General features: G+C 40.5%; 1 long non-coding RNA gene across 2 annotated transcripts in view; it reads right to left on the reverse strand.

Annotated features, from left to right (window-relative positions):
- The window catches only part of LOC117197991 (uncharacterized), a 441,633-nt gene that overhangs the window by 189,730 nt on the left and 232,553 nt on the right, over positions 1-19,350 (reverse strand). The window contains exon 4 of one of the 2 annotated variants that reach the window (XR_007474953.1): positions 1,848-8,404. The exons of the other annotated variant lie outside the window; for it this stretch is intronic. This is a non-coding gene — a long non-coding RNA (uncharacterized LOC117197991). Of the gene's footprint in view, positions 1-1,847; positions 8,405-19,350 lie in introns of those variants that run through there. 2 annotated transcript variants of the gene reach the window in all.

Raw genomic sequence — 19,350 nt, forward strand, 5'->3', positions numbered from 1 at the left:
GAGGACCGAATGATACACAGGAAATGTATTTTAAAATTACATCTCATTTACAAAATATGGTATGTGATTAATTATGAATTCTCTTAAGAAGTTCCCCAGCCCCACCAAATAGTTTGAAGGAGTCTAATGAAAATAAAAATCATGCCAGTCAGAACTGGATTTTACATTGGAATTAATTATTTTATTTGCTCACTATAATACAGGGAAGATGACAAGAGTAGTATATTTATAAAGAAAACCAAGCGGAGATAGTACATTTTATCATTACAGAACTTTCCTATAGAGCAAACACATTTGAGATTAAAAACTTAAATTATACATCACACTTTTGTAAATGCAGAGCAGAAGGTAAAAACAGAAAACCTGGTTACTTTCAGATTTGTATGTCAAAATGGAGAGTTGATGTGTATTGTTGAGGTTTTGTAAGAGGCCTTAAGCTTAGAGGGCTGAGGTGATGGATAATTTTCTTAAGGGTATAAGAAAATCAACTGCTATACACATTCCCTTACAAAATTTCACTCCAGATATACTGAGAATAGCAGTTGAAAACAAAACCAAGCAAACAAACAACCAGAAAAGCTAGGAAACAAAAAAGTGGAGGATGTGTGTGTGCGGGGGGAAGAGTTACTTTGTTTTTCATGAGTTGGTATTTTCATGCATTTGACAATGAAAGCTATTACTAATAGAACTTAATGTTCCCTTCTTGCACCCTGTGTGCAAAGGGCAGTACTGCTAGATAGGGCAGTATCCTCCATGGGGGAACCTGCCCTGTGGCCCTTCAAGGACAACAGAATCAGGAAAAGAACTTATTGTGCTCGCAATAGCAAGATAAAGGAAGGCTAGTACATCCAGAACCTGCTGGATATATGGCCTGGCTTTGTTGTTTTCAGTATGTCATATCACCAGTTTTGTTTTCCTTGCATGTGTCTTTAACACTGACTTGAAAGTTAGGGACCTGGGTTTTAAGTCTTGACTCTGACACTAACCGGCTATCTAATCTTAGGCAAGCCGTTTCACCTCTCAGAGCCTTGGACAAGAATAGTCACCAGATGACCCCTATGGGCATCATTCAGTGACTTAAAGTCAAAGTCAAAAGTGAAGGCAGGGCTTCCCTGGTGGCGCAGTGGTTGAGAGTCTGCCTGCTGGTGCAGGGGACATGGGTTCGTTCCCCGGTCCGGGAAGATTCCACATGCCGCGGAGCGGCTGGGCCCGTGAGCCATGGCCGCTGAGCCTGCGTGTCCGGAGCCTGTGCTCCGCAACGGGAGAGGCCACAACAGTGAGAGGCCCGCGTACCGCAAAAAAAAAAAAAAAAAAGAAGGCAATTTTTTGAACAATGTTATCTTAGATCAAATCACCCCAACTGTTCCAAGGTATACTGAGAGGCCATATAGAAAAGTATTTATTCATGTGGCTGTAGAACCAAACTGTCCAGATCCATACCCTTCTTATTACCTGTGTGATCTGTAGCAAATTTCTTCTCTGTGCCCCCAGCTCCTGATCTATAAAAACAAGAATGATAATAGAACCTAGCCCACAGGGTTATTATGAGGATTCACTGAAATAAGTCACATACAACCCTGAGAGCACTGCCTGTTTAATTCTAATACAGTCAGGAAGAATTACTGAATTAATTAAGCTAGCTCCTCTCCGGTAGAAGATGAGTTCAAGGGCACACATGGACGAGTGAGGCTTTTTTATTTTTTTAACTTCTTTATTGGAGCACAATTGCTTTACAATTGTGTTTTAGTTTCTGCTGTATCACAAAGTGAACCAGCTATACATATACATATATCCCCACATTCCCCCCCCTCTTGCATCTCCTTCCCACCCTCCCTAACCCACCCCTCTAGGCGGTAACGAAGCACCGAGTTGATCTCCCTGTGCCATGTGCTGCTTCCCAGTAGCTATCTATTTTACATTTGGTAGTACATATATATGTCCATGCCACTCTCTCACTTTGTCCCAGCTTACCCTTCCCCCTTCCCGTGTCCTCAAGTCCATTCTCTACTTCAGCATCTTTATTCCTGTCCTGCTCCTAGGTTCGTCAAAACCATTTGTTTTTTGTTTTTTTGTTTTTTTTAGACTCCATATATATGTGTTACCATACTGTATTTGTTTTTCTCTTTCTGACTTACTTGACACTGTATGACAGACTCTAGGTCCATCCACCTCACTACAAATAACTCAATTCTGTTTCTTTTTATGGCTGAGTAATATTCCATTGTATATAGATGCCACATCTTCTTTATCCAGTAATCTGTCAGTGGACACTTAGGTTGCTTCCATGTCCTGGCTATTGTAAATAGTGCTACAATGAACATTGTGGTACATGACTCTTTTTGAATTATGGTTTTCTCAGGGTATATACCCAGTAGTGGGATTGCTGGGTCGTATGGTAGTTCTATTGTTAGATTTTTAAGGAACCTCCATACTGTTCTCCATAGTGGCTGTACCAATTTACATTCCCACCAACAGTGCAAGAGGGTTCCCTTTTCTCCACACCCTCTCCACCATTTACTGTTGTAGACTTTTTGATGATGGCCATTCTGACCTGTGTGAGGTGGTACCTCATTGTAGTTTTGATTTGCATTTCTCCAATGATTAGTGATGTTGAGCATCCTTTCATGTGTTTATTGGCAATCTGTATATCTCCTTTGGAGAAATGTCTTTTTAGGTCTTCTGCCCATTTTTGGATTGGGTTGTTTGTTTCTTTGATATTGAGCTGCATGAGCTGCTTGTATAGTTTGGAGGTTAATCCTTTGTCAGTTGCTTCATTTGCAAATATTTTCTCCCATTCTGAGGGTTGTCTTCATCTTGTTTATGGTTTCCTTGCTGTGCAAAAGCTTTTAAGTTGCATTAGGTCCCATTTCTATATTTTTGTTTTTACTTCCATTTCTATAGGATATGGGTCAAAAAGGATCTTACTGTGATTTATGTCATAGAGTGTTCTGCCTATGTTTTCCTCTAAGAGGTTTATATTCTTTGGCCTTACATTTTGGTCTTTAATCCATTTTGAGTTTATTTTTGTGTATGGTGTTAAGAAGTGATCTAATTTCATTCTTTAACATGTAGCTGTCCAGTTTTGCCAGCACCACTTATTTAAGAGGCTGTCTTTTCTCCATTGTATATTCTTGCCTCCTTTATCAAAGATAAGGTGACCATATGTGCGTGGGTTTATCTCTGGCTTTCTATCCTGTTCCATTGATCTATATTTCTGTTTTTGTGCCAGTATCATACTGTCTTGATTACTGTAGCTTTGTAGTATAGTCTGAAGTCAGGGAGCCTGATTCCTACAGCTCCGTTTTTCGTTCTCAAGATTGCTTTCGCTATTCAGGGTCTTTTGTGTTTCCATACAAATTGTGAAATTTTTTGTTCTAGTTCTGTGAAAAATGCCAGTGGTAGTTTGATAGGGATTGCATTGAATTTGTAGATTGCTTAGGGTAGTATAGTCATTTTCACAGTGTTGATTCTTCCAATCCAACAACATGGTATATCTCTCCATCTGTTTGTATCTTTAATTTCTCTCATCAGTGTCTTATAATTTTCTGCATACAGGTCTTTTGTCTCCTTAGGTAGGTTTATTCCTATGTATGTTATTCTTTTTGCTGCAATGGTAAATGGGAGTGTTTCCTTAATTGCTCTTTCAGATTTTTCATCATTAGTGTATAGGAATGCAAGAGATTTCTATGCATTAATTTTGTATCCTGCTACTTTACTAAATTCATTGATTAGCTCTAGCAGTTTTCTGGTAACATCTTTAGATTATCTATGTACAGTATCATGTCATCTGCAAACAGTGACAGTTTCACTTCTTCTTTTCCAATTTGTATTCCTTTTATTTCTTTTCCTTCTCTGATTGCTGTGGCTAAAACTTCCAAAACTATGTTGAATAATAGTGGTGAGAGTGGGCAGCCTTATCTTGTTCCTGATCTTAGAGGAAATGGTTTCAGCTTTTCATGATTGAGAGCGAAGTTGGCTGTGGGTTTGTCATATATGGCCTTTATTACGTTGACGTAAGTTCCCTCTATGCCTACTTTCTGGAGGGTTTCTATCATAAATGGGTGTTGAATTTTGTCCAAAGCTTTCTCTGCATCTATTGAGAGGATTATATGGTTTTTCTCCTTCAATTTGTTAATATGGTGTATCACATTGATTGATTTGCGTATATTAAAGAAACCTTCCATTCCTGGGATAAACCCCACTTGATCATAATGTATGATCCTTGTAATGTGATGTTGGATTCTGCATGCTAGTATTTTGTTGAGGAATTTTGCATCTATGTTCATCAGTGATATTGGCCTGTAGTTTTCTTTTTTTGTGACATCTTTGTCTCGTTTTGGTCTCAGGGTGATGGTGGCCTCGTAGAATGAGTTTGGGAGTGCTCCTCCTTCTGCTATATTTTGGAAGAGTTTGAGAAGGATAGGTGTTAGCTCTTCCCTAAATGTTTGATAGAATTCGCTTGTGAAGACATCTTGTCCTGGGCTTTTGTTTGTTGGAAGATTTTTAATCACAGTTTCAATTTCAGTGCTTGTGATTGTTCTGTTTATAACATTTATTTCTTCCTGGTTTAGTCTCGGAAGGTTGTGCTTTTCTAAGAATTTGCCCATTTCTTCCAGGTTGTCCATTTTATTAGCATAGAGTTGCTTGTAGTAATCTCATGATTCTTTGTATTTCTGCAGTGTCAGTTGTAACTTCTCCTTTTTCATTTCTAAATTTAATGATTTGAGTCCTCTCCCTCTTTTTCTTGATGAGTCTGGCTAATGGTTTCTCAATTTTGTTTATCTTCTCAAAGAACCAGCTTTTAGTTTTATTGATATTTGCTATCATTTCCTTTATTTCTTTTTCATTTACTTTCAATCTGATCTTTATGATTTCTTTCCTTCTGCTAGCTTTGGGTTTTTTTTTATTCTTGTTTCTCTAATTGCTTTAGGTGTAAGGTTATGTTGTTTATTTGAGATGTCTCTTGTTTCTAGGATTATATTGTTATAAACTTCTCTCTTAGAACTGCTTTTGATGCATCCAATAGGTTTTGGGTTGTTGTGCTTTCATTGTCATTTGTTTCTAGGTATTTTTTGTTTTCCTCTTTGATTTCTTTAGTGACCTCTTTTTTATTTAGTAGTGCATTGTTTAGTCTCCATGTGTTTGTATTTTGTACAGTTTTTTCCTATAATTGATATCTAGTCTTACAGTGTTGTGCTCGGAAAAGATGTTTGATACGATTTCAATTTTCTTAAATTTCTCAAGCTTGATTTGTGACCCAAGATATGATCTACCCTGGAGAATGTTCCATGAGCACTTGAGAAGAAATTGTATTCTGTTGTCTTTGGATAGAAGGTCCTATAAATATCAATTAAGTCCATCTGTTTAATGTGTCATTTAAAGCTTGTGCTTCCTTTTTTATTTTCATTTTGGATGATCTGTCCATTGGTGAAAGTGGGCTGTTAAAGTCACCTACTATTTTTGTGTTACTGTCGATTTCCCCTTTTATGGCTGTTAGCATTTGCCTTATGTATGGAGGTGCTCCTATGTTGGGTGCATAAATATTTACAATTGTTATACTTCTTCTTGGATTGATCCCTTGATCATTATGTAGTGTCCTCTGTCTATTGTAATAGTCTTTATTTTAAAGTCTATTTTTTCTGATCTGAGAATTGCTACTCCAGCTTTCTTTTGACTTCCATTTCCATGGAACACCTTTTTCTATACCCTCACTTTCAGTCTGTGTGTGTCCCTAGGTCTGAAGTGAGTCTCTTGTAGGCAGCATAAATTCAGGTCTTGTTTTTCTATCCATTCAGCCAGTTTGTGTCTTTGGGTTGGAGCGTTTAATCCATTTACATTTAAGGTAATTATCGATAAGTATGTTCCTATTCCCATTTTCTTAATCGTTTTGGGTTTGTTATTGTTTTTTCCTTCTCTTGTGTTTCCTGCCTAGAGAAGTTCCTTTAGCATTTGTTGTAAAGCTGTTTTGGTAGTGCGAAATTCTCTTAGCTTTTGCTTGTCTGTAAAGGTTTTAATTTCTCCTTCGAATCTGAATGAGAACCTTGCTGGGTAGAGTATTCTTAGTTGTGGGTTTTTCCCTTTCATCCCTTTAAATATGTCCTGCCACTCCCTTCTGGCTTGCAGAGTTTCTTCTGAAAGATCAGGTGTTAACCTTGTGGGGATTCCCTTGTATGTTATTTGTTGCTTTTCCTTTGCTGCTTTTAATATTTCTTCTTTGTATTTAATTTTTGACAGTTTGATTAGTATGTGTCTTGGTGTGTTTCTCCTTGGATTTATCCTGTATGGGACTCTCTGCACTTCATGGACTTGATTGACTATTTCCTTTCCCATATTAGGGAAGTTTTCAACTATAATCTCTTCAAATATTTCCTTAGTCCCTTTCTTTTTCTCTTCTTCTTCTGGGACCCCTATAATTCTAATGTTTGTGCATTTAATGTTGTCCCAGAGGTCTCTGAGACTGTCCTCATTTCTTTTCATTCTTTTTTCTTTATTCTGCTCTGTGGTAGTTATTTCCACTATTTTATCTTCCAGGTCACTTATCCATTCTTCTGCCTCAGTTATTCTGCTATTGATCCCTTCTAGAGAATTTGTAATTTCATTTATTGTGTTGTTCATCATTGTTTGTTTGCTCTTTAGTTCTTCTAGGTCCTTGTTAAACGTTTCTTGTATTTTCTCCCTTCTATTTCCAAGATTTTGGACCATCTGTACTATCATTACTTGAATTCTTTTTTCAGGTAGACTGCCTCTTTCCTCTTCATTTGTTAGGTCTGGTGGGTTTTTACCTTGCTCCTTCATCTGTTGTGTGTTTCTCTGTCTTCTCATTTTGCTTAACTTACTGTGTTTGGGGTCTCCTTTTCACAGGCTGCAGGTTCGTAGTTCCCATTGTTTTTGGTGTCTGCCCCAGTGGCTAAGGTTGGTTCAATGCTTTGTTTAGGCTTCCTGGTGGAGGGGACTGGTGCCTGTGTTCTGATAGATGGGGTTGGATCTTGTCTCTCTGGTGGGCAGGACTGCGTCCGGTGGTATGTTTTGGGGTGTCTGTGAACCTGCTGATTTTAGGCAGCCTCTCCGCTAATGGGTTGGGATGTGTTCCTGTCTTGCTAGTTGTTTGGCATGGGGTGTCCAGAACTGGAGCTTGCTGGTCATTGAGTGGAGCTGGGTCTTAGTGTTGAGACAGAGATCTCTGGGAGGGCTCTTGCCAATTGATATTATGAGGGACTGGGAGGTCTCTGGTGGACCAATGTCCTGAACTTGGTTCTCACACCTCAGAGGCTCAGGCCTGATACCCTGCCAGAGCACCAACACACTGTCAGCCACATGGCTCAGAAGAAAAGGGAGAAAAGAAAAAAATAAGAAAGAAAGAAAGAAAATAAATAAAATAAAGTTATTAAAATAAACAGTTAAAAAGTATTAAAATTAAAAAGTAATTTAAAAATAGAAGGGAGCAACCAAACCAATAAATAAATCCACCAATTATAACAAGCACTAAAATCTTGACTAAAAAAGACAGAGAGACAGACCCTAGGACAAATGGTAAAAGCTAACCTATACAGACAAATCACACAAAGAAGCATACACATACACACTCAGAAAAAGAGAAAAAGGAAAAATATATATATATAAAAAAAGGAAGAGGGCTTCCCTGGCAGCGCAGTGGTTGAGAGTCCACCTGCTGATGCAGGGGACATGGGTTCGTGCCCCAGTCCAGGAAGATCCCACATGCCGTGGAGCGGTTGGGCCCGTGAGCCATGGCCATGGCCACTGAGCCTGCGCATCCAGAGCCTGTGCTCCGCAATGGGAGAGGCCACAACAGTGAGAGGCCCATGTACCAGGGGAAAAAAAAAAAAAAAAGGAAGAGAGCAACCATATCAATAAACAAATCTACCAGTTATAATAAGCTCTAAATACTGAACTAAGATAAACATAAAACCAAAAACAAATTAGGCTGTGTTCGCAAAGCCAACCCCAGTCCTCTCCCTGGGATCTGACCTCCGAAGCCAAGCCTCAGCTCCCAGCCCCCACCCACCCCAGTGGGTGAGCAGACAAGCCTCTCAGGCTGGTGAGTACTAGTCAGCAGTGATCCCCTCTGTGCAGGAATCTCTCTGCTTTGCCCTCTGCACCCCTGTTGCTGTGCTCTCCTCTGTGGTTCTGAAGCTTCCCCCCACCCATCCCCCCTTCTCCGCCAGTGAAGGGACTTCCTAGTGCATGGAAACATTTCCTCCTTCACAGCTCCCTCCCAGAGGTGCAGGTCCCTTCCCTATTCTTTTGTTTCTGTTTTTTCTTTTTTCTTTTGCCCTACCCAGGTATGTGGGGAGTTTCTTGCCTTTTGGGAAGTCTGAGGTCTTCTGCCAGCATCAGTAGGTGTTCTGTAGGAGTTGTTCCACATGTAGATGTACTTTTGATGTATCTGTGGGGAGGAAGATGATCTCCACGTCTTACTCCTCTGCCATCTTGAAGGTCCTCCCAGGAGTGAGGCTTTTAAATGGAAAAAGATACTTCTTCCTGGCCACACCCACACTCCCAGTTATTTTCTAGCACAGTGATTCTCTCACGCTATCTGGCATCAGAATCCCCTGGACAGCTTATTAAAACACAGGCTCTTGGACCCCAGCCCCAATTCTCTAGGTCTGGGCTGGGGTGAGAACATACATTTCTAACAAATTTCCAAGTGATATTGATGTCACTGGCCCAGGGAACATATTTTGAGAACCACTGAACTAAATAATATCTCCCTGATTTTTCGTAATCAGAGAACCATTGGGACCTGCATAATTTGGATTGGACACCTGAGGACACCATCTCTTATCCAGTGAACTCAACAGTACAGCTTGCCAGCCAATGGTATTAAGGTATCTGAGCACACTTAAGAATCACTGATCTATCAAATCACACTAATTGTTTGTTACCTTGCCCACTTATATTCCAGCCACACTGGCCTTTTTTTCTACTCTTAAAACCAGCCAAAGACCCTACCTCAAGGTTCTTGTGATTCCTATGGTTTACACTTGGATGTCTGCCCTTCTAGATCTTCATGTATCTGGCTCCTCATCAGTTTAGTTATCACCTCCTCTTTATACAATATATCTATTTATAAAGAAAATCAAGGAGATGGGCTTCCCTGGTGGCGCAGTGGTTGAGAGTCCACCCGCCAATGCAGGGGACACAGGTTTGAGCCCTGGTCCGGGAGGATCCCACATGCCATGAAGCAACTAGGCCTGTGCGCTGCAACTACTGAGCCTGTGCTCTAGAGCCACAACTACTGAAGCCAACATGCCTAGAGCCCGTGCTCCGCAGCAAGAGAAGCCACTGCAAGGGCCCATGCGCAGCAATAGAGATCCAATGTGGCCAAAAATAAATATTAAAAAATTTTTTTAAATTAAAAAAAAAGAAAATCAAGGAGAGATCTTATGTTTTCTTAATATAAATTTCATTATAAACATATTTGCTATTAGCAACTTAAATTATAAATTGCACTTTTTCGATATTTATTTATTTGGCTGCATAGGGTCTTAGTTGCAGCACATGGGATCTTCATTGCGGCCTGCGGGATCTTTCATTGCAGTGTGCGGACTCTTTGTTGTAGTGCCTGGGCTTCTGTCTAGTTGTGGCACGTGGGCTCTCTAGTTGTGGTGTGCAGGCTCTAGAGCGCGTGGTTTCAGTAGTTGCGGTGCATGGGCTTAGTAGCCCTGTGGCATGTGGGATCTTAGTTCCCCAACCAAGGATCAAACCCATGTCCCCTGCATTGAAAGGTAGATTCTTAACCTCTGGACCACCAGGGAAGTCTCATATTGCTCTTCTTAAATATAAAGAACTCCCCACTCCCCTTAGTCATTCTCCAGCTTATCACCTTGTTTTAGTTCCTTGATATTGATTATCCAACCTGTAAGTATATCATTTATTCATTAATATATTTACCTGCCTATCTCCTTCCCCCATAAAATGTAAACTCCATGAGTTTGGAGATTTTTGTTAACTCTATTCCAAACATCTCAAAGGGTGCTAGGGATATAGTAAGCACTCAATAAATATTTATCAAATGGATAAACAGACCAAGAAAGAATGAGCCATTTGCATTAGAACCGATATTACTGCTCCACCCAGAGTGAAAGTTTCTCTAATTATGATGCCTACCAAACTATAAGAGGCCCAGCTTTCCTTCCAGAAATGATATCATTTTAGTCCTCCTTTATCCTAGGGTGTGAAGACTTAAAAAGGAAACTCGAGAAAAGAATGTTCTGTAAGGGCAGTGTTGTTTTGTACTAGTTTTCTAAATATAAGTAAACTAACTTCTTAGAGTGACCTAAAACAAAAAATATGCAGGATTATGCTAGTTGCAATGTTACTTAAGCCAAGAACAGACTGTTACAGGGAGCAGAGAGACCACAAAAGAAAACAAAAACTAGTTCACAATGTGAACTGTTCTCTTCAACAGTGATGCTGCCTGCTGACAGAGTTTGTTGTTAACAAGTATTCCATTTTACATCCATATTCAACAAAGAACCGAGCCCTGGTCCCACCGGGTGAGCCCGTGAAATGGTTCTCATGGTCAAACACAGTAGGGAAATGCTGCAAATTCTAGCTTCTTCTTAAAGACTCACAAAGCACATGGGAACAGAATAAAGGTTTTGAGAAATCCTACATTCAAAAGCCTTTGAATTTGTTTCATCCCTGTTTCCTAAATTTTGACTGATCCATGTGTGCAAAACACACTGTGGGAAAAACTACTTGGTGGTCCCCAGTATTGATTTGGTTGCTTGTTTTGTTTACAGTGAATGACAAACTCCTAGTGGGACGGTTAAACAGTACACAAGCTCATTAAGACTGTGCCAGGATCTGGACCTTCACGGAATGAACAGTGGCTGGTTCATTTGACAAGATACTTATTATTCAAGTTTCTAGAATAATCTTCTAGCTCTTTAGCCCTCAAATTGCCTAGGGAATTAATAAGGTTGAATTCCTTCATACCTAGTTTGCAGCTCTTAATCAAAGCCATCAGAGACAAGAAGTTGTTTTTAAAATATCAGAGAATTTGGCACAGCTTTAGGGGAGATATGCATGGAGCAAGGAGAAAGGAAGGCGACATGCCGCCAGTCAGCCTGATCAGCTGTGTCACTCCTGAGGTCAATAGGTGACAAATATTGCTGTGAGACCACCCACACAACCAGATAATTGCTCTCCCCCTCCCCCCACCCAGAGAGGGACTTCTAAGAAACCCACAAATGACCAACTTCATGGAGTTTTCTCTTTAGAGAAGAACATGGTTCTCCTGTAAAGAATGCCAAAAGAATTAGTCTTTTGTCACTTGTGTTTATTTCTCAAGAGGATTTTAAGCCCTTGCAGGTCTACAGTTCAGTGTAACAATAGTGCAGGATGCATTTACTTTTTTTTTTCAAGGGGAAGTCAGCCTTCAAAACAGTGACATCCTGGACAGTTTCCCCAGAGATTGCAAAACTTACACCTGTGGTACTAATAGACTTCAATTTCCCTCTGGTGGTGGCCTGCTAACTTAACTCACCAAATAAGCAAGGAGGAGAGCTCTTAAGCCTTTATTCTAGTGGCCATGACATTTGCTTTTAAATAAGTCAAGAAATGCTAAATAATACCTTTTATCAGTGGGAGATCGATAAACCCTTAGACAATTGAAAAGATTATTCTGAATATTGTTGGCATCTGAGGCTTGAGTTCTGGGATTTATGCTAATTTTGCTTGAAGCTAAAGAGAGTCTCTTATCTCAGGTCTGCTGGTGTGGTTATATTGATGTCTCTAAGGCTTCATTTCATGCAGAGTCCCACATTCTATGGGCTAAATTGATGGTTTGGTCATTCCTTCAAATGTCTGAGGGGACTACTTCCTGCTGTGCTCTGTCAACTTTAACTATTGATTCAGAGATTTCACTCCTTGTTCCAAACTCTTGTTTTTCATGAATGAACCTGATGTTTCCATACATACTAAACATTACATCTCAGATGATGAACAGCACTATCATCTCTAAGTTACCTGGTTCCTCTAGTTTATGGAAAGAAAGGTTGCTACAACATTAATTCCCTTAACCAGAAAAATGTGGATCTCTAAATGTTATTAAGACAGGAAGGTTCAGAGGTCCAGTGGTGGATATGAGAGTTCATTCTCATCATTCATGGCAATCAGCATGTACAAGGAAGGTTGCTACAGTGCTTTGGGATTATAAGGTAGGTTCCTGCAATTAAGGAGCTATTGTGAGGGAAAATAATAGTGAGGGGAAGTAAGATCTAGAAACTATAATAAATGGGAGACATAAGACTGTGAAACATGGAGCATTTAAACTTGGCCTCAAAATATAGGTAGAAATGAGGTCTGAAAGGAAAATCAAAATGGAGTTAGTGTTGCTAAGAGAGTTCTCTTAAATGGAGCCAGAAGGCCATTGAGAGTGTGATTTATGCAGGTCTCAGCCCCAATGGAATCTGCACTTTGACCATTTCTTGTCTTAACATAGGCATCCAGAACATCTGCCCAATGTTCCAGAAACTCAAGATACATATCAGACCCTTACTCTAAAATGAGTCAGGACAGACTATCCCTTAGACACAAATAGTTCCTTTCTTGCATCAGTGTCAATCATTATTCTTGAACAACCTTGTGTGTTTTGCCTTTATAAGCCCCTGACTCTCTCTTCCCTGGAACAGTCTTTTGGTTTTACCTGGATCTGTGTGTGCTGAATTGCAATTCTTAAGACCCCCAAGTAAAGTTCTTTGTTCTTTGCAGCCTCAACACTGGTTATTGCTCAACCGAGGGATTGGATGGTTCAGGTGGAGAGTATTATAAGAATACAAGCAGTGTCAATGGGAAAGGATCGACAGGAGTGTGTATGCATATGTATCTGTGTGTGTATGTGTGATGTGTAAAGTGTGTGAGTTTGCTTGAAACATAAGTCCACCCAAGGGAGTCATTAGTGACAGGCAAAGCTAGAAAGATGAATTGGAGCCAATTCATGGAGGGCCTTGAATGCCAGACCAAAGAGATTAGGCAGACAATGAAGGTTTCTTAGGAGAAAGTGATATTATCCATTTAATGAATCTGAAAATGTGTCTGGTTGTGATGTGGAGGGAAACTGAAGTTTAATAAAACACTAAGACAGGTAGACTACCTAAGTGGTTATTGCAGGGAAAACTATAGGGAAATAATTGAAATGTAATCCCATAGCAATTAAAATATAACCTGAATACCAACATGCAACATGTCACAATTGCCTCTTCCAGCTTAGCACCCTCTATGTGGATGACTTATGAAGACCTAAAGCAAAATTATGATGCTTTGCAAGGTTATTTTTTAGAATGCAAAAGTGATTAATCACATGCATAAAAAGTACCATTTCATTTCATAAATTTTACTGCTTGGAACATTAATAATGGAGGGCATATAAAGAACTGAAATTAAGCATCTTTACTACACGATGTTAAAGATGCATGTGGTATCTTCCAAATGTTAAAAAAAAATAAAGAAACCATTTTTTTCAGACTTCAAATCTAGCATTTTTCTGTGACCCAAGTCATGAATAAAAACATAAAAACAGTCCTAAGTACTGCTGTTCCACTTTATTTGATGGAAAAATCAGTTAAACTCTAAAGCTTGCTCTTGAAACAAAGAAAAAAATGAAAAGAAAAAGAAAGGCACGAAATATGTTTCTATTGTGCAGCAAGGCAGCTACACAATGCTGAAGAAAAAAAAGAATGACTTTAATATAAAAGCCTCGGATTCTGGCAAGCTTTGGATTATTCATAATGTTTGGTTCTGCGGGTCATAGATTGAACTGTATGTCAGTAACAGCATGCTGAATGCCATTTTATTCAAGCCTAAACAAAAATCCTCAAAATAATTACTTTCAAGTCTTCTTTGTTCCTTTTGCCTTTTGCTCCTTGGCTTTTTTTTTTGCTTTTTTTAAAACCAATTTGGTAAATATGGAGTATATGTTGAGTCTAGTCAACAGAAGGTATTTTCAGAACATAGTTCTTAGAAGTGATAATAAATAAGGCAATGTGTGTCAACTGAAAGAAAAAGGCACAATGTAAAAGTTGTGAGTTAAGTTTTATTCCGGGACCTTACTGAGAACTATAGTCTGGGAGACAACCTCTCAGACAGCTCAGAGGAACTGCTCCAGAGAGGTAAGGGAGGAGCCAGGATATATATGAATATTTTTGCTAGGAAAAAAAAAAAAAACATTTAGTTGAACATCAAAAGATTACTGCTAATCACAAAGAAGTCTCAAGTTAATGATTTTAGTGATTTTCTATGTATGGGAAGATGCAGGAATCTGTGGGTCATTGAAATTATTCCTTAGATATGCATCTTAACTATCTTGGGGCCAGTATATCCAAAACACAGAATGCTTCCTGTTTTTCTCCATCCTGAACTTCCCTCAGGGTGCACTGTCAGTGGGTGACTGCAGTGGTTAATGACTTGATCCTTGTAGAACCAGAATGGTGGGCAACATTCTTTTCTCTACACATGGTATATAAAAATAACATAAGAAGAGGAAAATAAACATTGTTTTAAAATTCTGGCATCTTTGTATGTTTATTTAACAGCATCCACTTTAAGAATCAAGTATTATCATTGTCTTTTGCTTTCCTGTTATGATTTTCAGCTCAATAAATTCCTGCTTCCTGATTTTGTCATACTAGGAATTCTGCTGCACTCACTCATCAGATCTGCTTTTTGGCAGCTGTATCCTCTCTCCATCTCTAAGGGCATATTATCAAATTCTTCAAACTGACTCGGGGTGCCTGGTGACTTTTCAGACAGTTTGGGCAACTCAGTGGGACATTTAACCATTCCAATAACTATACCAGAGGAGAACAAATTGTATCCTTATTTTCTGTCTGGAGGTTAGCCTTACCAAAGTTATTGTGTCTACATTTTCTTCTGTGGATGTTTAACTATATTTTCCATGTTCACTAGGTCCCTTTCCCCAAATTATTCCAAGCTCAGGGGCTAATGTTCTTTTTCAGTGAAAAAGAAGCAAGATATCCTTCATGAAGGAGCAGGCCCTACCCTTTTTGTTGGGTTTTCCAGTAGTGGGAATGAGTTGTGCTGCATGGTCCCACATGTCTCTGCATATCTATCTAGATGCTAAAACATGAGCTCTCCCACCCAAACAGAAATACAGTTGCATTCTTATTTTTTTCATACAAATTTGTGCAACAAACATTTGTTGAACAGCTACTGTATACAACAGACTACATGCTATAGAGAGGATACAATGATGAATGGGCCACAGCCCCTTGCCCTCAAGAAGCTTCTAGTTTTTCAGGATACAAAGGAGAGGAGTACAAGTTAAGTGTACAAATAACTGCAATACAAGGCAGAGTATGATGAGGGCAATAAGGAAATTTTCTAGAGAGGGGCAGATTATAAACAGTGACTGGATCAGGGAAGGATTCAGGAAGAAGTAGCAGTGGAGCTATGGAATTTAATAGAGAGGGTCTCAACAGGCAGAGATAAGGGAGGAAATAATCCTGGTAGAGGTAACAGCACTCACAAAGGTGTGGAGGCAGGAAAACACATAGCAAGTTTGGAGAAAGGCAAGTAATCCAGTTTGATGGGTCATAGAGTGGACATCCTTGGAAAGTGAACAATAAAACTGAAAAAGTGGGTGGAGGCCACATCAAGGAGGATATCAGCTAGCTGTAGAAGTTCAGAGTTTATTTAGTGCACAAGAGAGAAAGCAATGAAAGCCTTTAAGAAGGAAAATGACTTGCATCTATTTGCACCTTTCCACATTCCAAAAAGCACTTGATAAAACCAACAAAAATAAACACCACGTAATAAGATAAAAATGTGTAAAGAGACCAAGTAAATAGTCAAATGACATCAGGAGTAGTTAGTGCACAAAACATGTGTAAAGAAGATCCTGCACAGTTATTAACAGTAGGGCTCACAGTCAGCCTTGGGTTTCCAATTTGCCAGAGTAATGGCAGAGATGTAACATGTGGGCCAAGGGCACGATCAAAGCTGTGCTTCATAAAGGTCAATCTAGCAGTGGCATGAAGGATGGATTGGCATGTGGACAATGTCAGCAGACGGTAGACTGATTAGGAAGTTATTACAATATCAAGGGTCTCAACAAGGTGATAAAAAGAGAGTTTCCTATGGAATTTTGTATTCCCTTAATACAAGTCTGGTAAAGAAGATAAACTATTGCTCTGGTATATCTATGGCCCAGAACATGTTGCCAATGACAAACCCCAAAGATGTATAAAACTAATTTGGTGCTATTTCCTGTCTGCTAGAGGTGTTTTCCTTAGGGTGTGTATGTTGTGCAATTCATTTCTTTCAAGAGATTCTTCTTTAAGTGTCCCTAGGCGTTCGGCAGATTCAAGTCCTCTGTGTCCTCTGTGTGCTACAGTGACATCTTTAACTGTGAGACTGTGTGGTACCTTTCAGAGTGGATTTCCCTTTTGCAGTCTGAACACTGGTAAGGTATTTAAGAGTAAATGTTCACTTAATAACATGTTTCTTTCAAAATAAATAAAGACTGCTTTTTTCTCCTTTGTGTGATTGTTCAGTTTCAATATGATGATATGTGATGCTAGTAGCAGGGAAAAGAGCTTGCAAAGGCAACTGTAGCTCCAAAAAAAAAAAAATGATACAGATTTTTGATACAGATTCATTTGATACAGATTCATTTCATTTTAGAAGGCCTGACCAAGGCAGCAAGATTTATTTGAATAACAGCAGTTGAGTCCTGCGGTGAGAGTAAGTTATTCCCTGCTGAGTCTAAATTATTCAGAAGCAGGGGTAAGTAGAGAGGGGGAGTAATTATCTCTACCAATGGGACATGCTAACCTTTTCAAGCAAGGTATCATTCTAAGCGCGCACGCACACACACACACACACACACACACACACACACAGGCACACACAGATAGGTACGTATATTTCAAAGTGTACTCTATATATTTTCAACCACACTCTTTCCATAACATACTAAAAAGGACCCGCTCTTATCTTACCTGCACCTTCCTCCATCATTCCACTCTTCTCTCCTTTCTTCCTACCATTTTCCCTCCTGACCAAATAGCCTGCAAAAAGAATTGCTCTCAAATAGCTCTATTATGTCCACAGCTCCTTATTTCTGGTTAGTTACTGCTCAGATGTTTTCATTGTATTTTGTATTATATAATATGAGAAAGAGACAGAGACAGAGGAGGAGAGAGAGAAGTTTTGTGTTAGTTATAAAGTGTAATCCTCCAGCAGTGCTTCTCCAACATCAGAATCACCTACAGAGCTTGGTACAACACGATTGCTGGACACGCTCCAGAATTTCTGATTCAATAGAACTAAGTAGGACTTGAAAATGTGAATTTCTAACAAGATCTCAGGTGATGCTGATGCTTTGAGAACCCCTGCAATGAAATATTATTAATAATGTTAAAGCTGCCCTGAGGCTTCTTTCTAGTTCCATACCCCTCTCTCCCCTTAAGAGGTCATTACTATTCTGATTTAAAAAAATCATTTCCTTACTTTTTAAAAAGTGTCAGAAAGAGGGGGGACGAGGGGAAGATGGCGGAAGAGTAAGATGCGGAGATCACCTTCTTCCCCACAGATACACCAGAAATACATCTACGCGTGGAACAACTCCTACAGAACACCTACTGAACGCTGGCAGAAGACCTCAGACCTCCCAAAAGGCAAGAAACTCCCCACGTACCTGGGTAGGGCAAAAGAAAAAAAGAAAATACAGAGACAAAAGAATAGGGACGGGACCTGCACCAGTGGGAGGGAGCTGTGAAGGAGGAAAGGTTTCCACACACTAGGAAGCCCCTTTGTGGGCGGAGACTGCGGGTGGCAGAGAGGGGGAGCTTCGGAGCCGTGGAGGAGAGCACAGCAACAGGGGTGTGGAGGGCAAAGCGGGGAGATTCCCACACAGAGGATCAGGGCCGACCGGCACTCACCAGCCCGAGAGGCTTGTCTGCTCACCCACCGGGGCGGGCGGGGCTACGAGCTGAGGCACGGGCTTTGGTTGGAGCGCAGTGAGAGGACTGGGGTTGGCAGCGTGAACACAGCCTGAAGGGGTTAGTGCACCACGGCTAGCCGGGAGGCAGTCCGGGAAAAGGTCTGGAGCTGCTGAAGAGGCAAGAGACTTTTTCTTCCCTCTTTGTTTCCTGGTGTGTGAGGAGAGGGGATTAAGAGCGCTGCTTAAAGGAGCTCCAGAGACGGGCGTGAGCCGCAGCTAAAAGTGCAGACCCCAGAGACGGGCAGGAGACGCTAAGGCTCCTGCTGCCGCCACCAAGAAGCCTGTGTGTGAGCACAGGTCACTCTCCACACCTCCCTTCCGAGGAACCTGTGCAGCCCGCCACTGCCAGGTTCCCGGGATCCAGGGACAACTTCCCCGGGAGAATGCACGGTGAGCCTCAGGCTGGTGCAATGTCACGCTGCCCTCTGCCGCTGCAGGCTCGCCCCGCACTCCATGCCCCTCCCTCCCCCAGGCCTGAGTGAGCCAGAGCCCCCGAATCAGCGGCTCCTTTAACTCCGTCCTGTCTGAGCGAAGAACAGACGCCCTCAAGCGACCTACACGCAGAGGTGGGGCCAAATCCAAAGCTGAGCCCCTGGGAGCTGTGAGAACAAAGAAGAGAAAGGGAAATCTCTCCCAGCAGCCTCAGAAGCAGTGGATTAAAGCTCCACAATCAACTTGATGTACCCTGCATCTGTGGAATACATGAATAGACAACGAATCATCCCAAATTGAGGAGGTGGACTTTGAGAGCAAGATTTATGATTTTTCCCCCTTTTTCTCTTTTTGTGAGTGTGTATGTGTATGCTTCTGTGTGAGATTTTGTCTGTATAGCTTTGCTTCCACCATTTGTCCTAGGGTTCTATCCGTCCGTTTTTTGTTTTAATTTTTTTTCTTAATAATTATTTTTATTTTAATAACTTTATTTTATTTTACTTTATCTTCTTTCTTTCTTTCTTTTTTCCTTCCTTCTTTCCTTCCTTCCTCCCACTGTCCCTCCCTCCCTTCCTCCTTTCTTTCTTTCTTTCCTTCTTTGCTTCTTTTCTTTTCTTTCTTTCTTTCTTCCTTCCTTCCTTCCCTTCTTTCTTTCTATCTTTCGTTCTTCTTCTTTCTTTCTTCCTACTTCTACTAATTCTTTCCCTCTAAATTTTCTCCCTTTTATTCTGAGCCGTGTGGATGAAAGGCTCTTGATGCTGCAGCCAGGAGTCAATTCTGTGCCTCTGAGGTGGGAGAGCCAACTTCAGGACACTGGTCAACAAGAGACCTCCCAGCTCCACATAAAATCAAATGGCAAAAATCTCCCAGAGATCTCCATCTCAACACCAGCACCCAGCTTCACTCAACGACCAGCAAGCTACAGTGCT

This window comes from Orcinus orca, chromosome X, assembly GCF_937001465.1.
Source record: "Orcinus orca chromosome X, mOrcOrc1.1, whole genome shotgun sequence".
In the NCBI taxonomy this organism is placed as follows: domain Eukaryota; kingdom Metazoa; phylum Chordata; class Mammalia; order Artiodactyla; family Delphinidae; genus Orcinus; species Orcinus orca.